Source organism: Dama dama, chromosome 15, assembly GCF_033118175.1.
Source record: "Dama dama isolate Ldn47 chromosome 15, ASM3311817v1, whole genome shotgun sequence".
In the NCBI taxonomy this organism is placed as follows: Eukaryota; Metazoa; Chordata; class Mammalia; order Artiodactyla; family Cervidae; genus Dama; species Dama dama.
In genome coordinates this window covers 10,823,107-10,829,106 of record NC_083695.1, presented here as the reverse complement: position 1 = coordinate 10,829,106, position 6,000 = coordinate 10,823,107, and the positions used below count along the sequence as shown (strand labels likewise).

The following is a 6,000-nucleotide window of genomic DNA, read 5'->3' as shown; positions in this document are numbered from 1 at the left end:
TTAGAGTTTACTATTTTTGAAGTTTACATTGTTACATATCGAAACGGAAACCTTATTTTGAAATGTTGTCATAACCCAATGGTGCACTCTGTAACCATGGAGTCTTTTGTTTCCTAGGGGAAAGGGGTACTCATGACCTGAACTTTTTAGCAAATTATTATTCTCAGTTTCCATTACCTGTTTGGCCAAACAGATGAATAAACTATTTAAAAAAGAAGCATTTTGTGCTGTCTTGGCAGCAACTTTGTTCCTTTCCCACTAGGTAGATCTGACTTTCTGGCTTCCTCACCTGATATTCTTCTCCCAGCAAGCCCCATCCTCCTGCACCCTCAAGGCACAGAAAACCATACTGCCACTTCAAGGGAAGAAAGTTCTTAATGCAGACAGAGTTGCTTTCACAACTTCCCTGGTGGCTCAGATGGTTAAAAAGTCTGCCTGCAATGCAGAAGACCTGGGTCCCATCCCTGGGTTGGGAAGGTCCCCTGGGGAAGGTGATGGCAACCCACTCCAGTATTCTTGCCTGGAGAATTCCGTGAACAAAGGAGCCTGGTGGGCTGGAGTCCATGGGATCGCAGAGTTAGACACAACTGAACGAGTAACACACTTTGCTTTCACAAAAGTGAAGTGCGGGGCAAAGGTCCAGCCCTGGAAGGAAATGTCTCGAGGCAGGGTTTCCCTCCTATCCTCCTGCCCCACCGCCCCTCTCCTGGGATGCCTGCCTGCCCCGGTGCATCTCTGGTATGGCTTCTGCCTCCCTCTCCTGGGCAGCCCCGTCCCTCGGCTCCCTTACACTTGTGCCTCAGAGTGGCAGCCTCAGTCCCTAAATTGACCTAGTCTCTTCAGCTCTGCTCCCACACCTGACTTCTGCCTGGCTCTAGAAAGAATTTAATGTAACGTGTGTATCGCTGTTCCAGGCTGCTGCAGCCAGGGGCTCTGAGGTCTTACATGTCTCATCCTCCGGCCACAGAGGGCCATGTTCTCTAAGAGGGCATGTGAACCGTGAGGCAGGCTCGGACCTGAGACCTTTTGCTGAAGTGCCTGCGCCTGGACAAACCTCTCCTCCAGCAACAAATTACAAAAACAAAACAAAACAAAAAAAAAACTGTATGGAACTAAAAATAACTATGCGCATGCACAGTTAGGGCAAAATTATGGACAGAGGATACAAAATAAACCAAAAAACCCAGTTACCATTTTTAAAGAGCCTGGAGCAAAAGTATCATGTCAGGATACTGCACATGACCCCTGCACACAGCACCTCCTAGTTCAATTCAGTTCCGTCGCTCAGTCATGTCTCTCTTTGTGACCCCATGGACTGCAGCATGCAGGCTTTCCTGTCCATCACCAACTCCCAAAGCTTGCTCAAACTCATGTCCATCGAGTCAGTGATGCCATCCAACCAACCCCTTCTCCTCCTGCCTTCAGTCTTTCCCAGAATCAGGGTCTTTTCCAAGGAGTCAGTTCTTTGCATCAGGTGGCCAAAGTATTGGAGCTTCAGCTTCAGCAGCAGTCCTTCCACTGAATATTCAGGACTGATTTCCTTTAGGATGGACTGGGTGGATCTCCTTGCAGTCCAAGAGTGCCGTTCAAGCACTGCCTAAGGGGTGGGCAAACCATCTAAGCCACTCCTCTGGCCCGACCCATGGACACTCCTTCTTTCACCCCATGTAAGGAACAAGCTTGCCCGACCTCAGGGAGCCAACAAGCAAGAGATCCTGTAGTTTGTTCTTGCTTCCCTTGGCTGCATCAGGGGCCCTGGTAAAAACCTTGTCTGAGTTTCTTGTCTGGCCTGTAGTCAATTTCTATTGATTAAGGAGGCCAAGAACTCTGGTTGGTATCGAATTGAGAGGAGATGACAGCCTCTTTGGGATACCTTGTCCTGCCACCCACACATACAGCATCTACACCAGGTGTCCCCGGCCTCCAGATTCTAATGCCTGATGATCCGAAGTGAAGCTGATATAATAATAATTGAAATAAAGTGCATAATAAATGTAATGCTTGAATCATTCTGAAACCATCCTCCTTCCCCAGTCCATGGAAAACTGTCTTCCAAGAAATCAGTCCCTGGTGCAAAAAAGCTGGGGACTGCTGGTACATGGGCTCAGAATCTGGAGAGTGTCGCTGTCTAGGACAGGGCTGCCTGCCGTGTCTCCCGTGTGTGCTGTGAACCCCTGGGAGTCACCTCCATGACTCCTGGGCTCCCAACCTCCCCAGTTACACAGCCAAACATTTCCTTTGTAAGCCATAAAGTGAAAAACTGGGCAACCCTACACAGGACAGATTTACCTTATTCTTCCATGGGCATAAAAGACTATGAAGACCCCAAAGATGTGAGAGTAGGGACTCAAAGAGATATCTGTAAACCTATCATCAGAGCTGCATTATTCACAGTAGCTAAGGGGTAGAAGCAACCCAGGTGTCCATCAGTGGATGAATGGCTAAACATGGTAAATACATATAGTGGAGTATTATTCAGCCTTCAAAAAGGAATGAAATTCTGATACAGGTTACAACTTGGATGAATCTTGAAGACATTATACTAGTCAAAAAAGCCAGTCACATAGGACAAATATTACCTGATTTCACTAATATGAGGTACCTAGCGTAGTCAGACTCAAAGAGACAGAAAGGAGAATGGTGGTTATTAGGGACCAGGAATCAGGAGTCCTTGTTCAATGGGTACAGAATTTCAGCTTTGTGAGATTATTAAACAGTTCTGGAGGTTGAAGGTGATGGTGGTTGTACCACAATGTGAATGTACTTAATGCCACTGAACTGTGCACTTAGAAATGGTCCAAATGGTACATTTTATATTACGTATAATTTACTCCAGTAAAAAAAGACTATGAGGATTAATATATGTGAAATTAAAAGGTTAAAACTTTCAGGAGAGGTTAATGTTTCTTCCAGAACATTATAAACATGAGTTGGGGGTTGGAGGATTTGAGAGATTTTTTTTTTTTCCAGAAAGAATACAAACTACAACTCCCCCCACCCCCCACCCCCTCCACCCCTACCACGCAGATTTCAAGAACTGGGATGAGCTATGACAAACCAAGGAAGGATCCATGAACAGAAACTCTTGGGACGGGGTTCTTCCTGATGGGACCACGGGCTGGCTTTGGGAAACAGGCTCCATTTTTGCTCTCCCTGGGTGATTGTCTGCCCTCTAGAGGACAGTCTGGAAAGAGCTAAAGAATTCTACCTTTGCTCCTTAAGGAATAAAAGTAAAACGAAGATAGAAGGTACAAAGAGGATATGGGGCTTCCGCCACTCCAGCCCATCCCTCTCAGAATGTGGACATAGGAACCGAGCTGCAGTGCAGACCCGGAGCTCCTCCTTACTCGGGGTTGTCACGGATAAAGAGAATGCAGAGACAGGAAGTTGTGGTTAGAGACCGACCTCCATAGAACAAGGGTGTTTCCAGATCTAGCCAACGATACATGGCACGGAGTTCTTTATCTTCAGTTTTGAATATAAGTGATTTATTCTAAAACTAGAATGGAGTTGTACAATCTTACATATGTGCCAACATTTCATAAATTGTATATACTTCAAACAGGTAATTTTATGATATGTGAATTATATCTCAGTCTAGTGGTTTATGAAATGGTTGCCTCACAAAATGATTTAAAATTTCTTTGCCAAAATCTTACAAATATAAAGGATATTTGTGGGGCGGTTGGCTTGGTTTTGGCTGCCCAGCATCTGATCCTTGTTGGAAGCAGCATTTTGCTATTGTTGCAGAAGTTGAAGAGAGCAGAGTCTCCATCTCAGATGCCAGCATCTGGTGGAGAGGGAGCCATATGAACTGAACTTGTGGGCTGCAGTCTCCCAGGGCTTGGCCAAAGCCCAAGGAACAACCCAGTAAAGCCTTGCTGACCAGTCAGTCCCCAAGTCCCTCCCGTTCCTCTTTTTTCCAGACAGGTCCTTTGGATACATACAGTCCTAAAGAGCCTCCCCAAAAGTTCTCTTCTGTTTAATACAGCAAGATGCAATTCTGTTCCTTGAGTTCAAGAACTCTGAATAGTATGTGGGAGAAAAGTAGAATATTCAAAGAAAAATTGGACTTTTATTTGGGGATTGTTTGTTTTGTTTTTTTTTTACTTCCTGGTATTCACATTTCTTAAATCTGGGCTCATTATGGCCAAGCAGGACTCCTTGGTCCAACTGCTTTAAAGAATGAATGAGAATGATTCATAAGAAATACATCCACAATACATAAACAAAGAGGGTTTTAAAGTTTTTCACAGCATTTAAAATACATTAAAAATTTTTTTTTAAAGAATAGTATTTGTCTTACATATTTTTTATGTATTTTAGCATTGTCAAAATCTTGAGAAAGTCATTTTCTTGAGTTAGAATAGTGGTAAACTTCAGCTAAGGTAAATCTCTAAATTATCAAAAAGTGTGGTTGCTAGAATCATAACAAATGAAAACTTATGAATGCAATGTATTATGATGTATTGTAAATTTTACCTCTCAACAACAAAAACAATGTGAATTTTTTTCTCTTACTGAAAAAAGAATTAGGTTTTCTGTAAAAAATGCGGAATACCCATGGAGCCACAAGCCGGCAGGAAGTGCGTGTGTAGGCCCGCGGCAGCGGCAGTTTGAGCAGTGGCCTCTGACACAGACGGTGAGCCCAGAGGGGACCACAGGCCCAGCAGTCTCACCAAGAAGGGCCAGAGGGAGCCTCCAGGCACTTCCTCTCTGAGAGTGACAGGCACCCAGAAGAAGGGACTCTTCGAAATAAGAAAAAAATTAGAAGAACTTAAAAAAAAAATCTCCTGACAGAAATTTCAGGAGTTCCCAGTGTTTATACCCCATCTATTAATAGTAACTCCACAGAAGACCTGCTGGCCCCCTAATATTTTTTAGGAATCTATGCTATGCTAATGACGTGGGGAATCTCAGAGGCTAGGGACAGGCAAGAGTTAAAGGCCATGTTGTGTCCACGTACAGCCATGCCTATGAGGGGAAAATCTGGGTATAAATAAAGAAAAGCTGTTCTTATATCACTGTGGTGTTCTTTTTCAACATACACAAGATACATTATCAGGGACTAGAGTTTGATGTTTTTTATGCCCCTGACCACTCTTTTGTGGTACCTTCATTTATGGGGACTGCAAACTCAGTTACACCAAGCAGATGTACTTACATTCACTCCTCACGCTCCCTGTTAGCTGATTTCATCCTGTTAGTGAGAAACTGCATTTATGATGTACCTTCCTTTATAATCTGGAGTGTGCAGAGTGGGGCCTTGTGGGGATGCTGATAGCCTGGCACCTATCAAGGGTTTGCAAAATATCTATACCGTGTAGATAGCTCTGCTGAATGGTACTGTCTGAGATGTTGGATTTCCTCAAAGACCTCATGTGTGAGTGTGTGTGCAAGCATTTGCCACATTTACTGTGGCCTTTTGATTAGCACATCTTTCCAACCAATTAGGCTATTTCTATTTTTTTATTTTGTTTATGTAAAATATTCATGCAAACTAATCACTACATAATAATCACTAATTTTTTTAAATGATACCATTTAGATTAGACATATACTTATTCACCTGGGCTTCCCTGGTAGTGCAGAGGTAAAGAACCTGCCTGCCAATGCAGGAGACACAAGAGATGTGGATTTGATCCCCAGGTTGGGAAGATTCCCTGGAGAAGGAAATGGCAACCCACTCCAGTATTCTTGCCTGAAAAATTCCATGAACAGAGGAACCTGGTGGATTACAGTCCACGGGATCACAAAGAGGTGGACGTGACTGAGCACATATTTACTTATCCACCTATAGCCTGATGACTTTCTTTAATTTTTATTGCATGCAATTACCATTTAGGTTGGACCTGGTGTCTTTCTCTAAAGCTTAATTTTTAAAAATACAATCTTACCATTAGCACTGATTTAAAGTCCAGAGCACATTTGGACATTTAGCTGCCCCCAGGTCTGGCTTACCTGAGGGTATTATTGCATCAAAAGCATTAACACATTACT

At 43.6% G+C, this 6,000-nt stretch overlaps 1 protein-coding gene across 2 annotated transcripts in view; it reads left to right on the top strand.

Annotated features, from left to right (window-relative positions):
* The window catches only part of SLC35F3 (solute carrier family 35 member F3), a 401,913-nt gene extending 401,671 nt beyond the window's left edge, over positions 1–242 (top strand). For both annotated transcript variants that reach the window (XM_061162992.1, XM_061162993.1), the window contains one exon: positions 1–242. This exon is cut by the window's left edge and continues 1,276 nt beyond it. The gene's annotated coding sequence lies outside the window, so the exon portion shown is untranslated.
* The last annotated feature ends 5,758 nt before the right edge of the window (positions 243–6,000 follow it).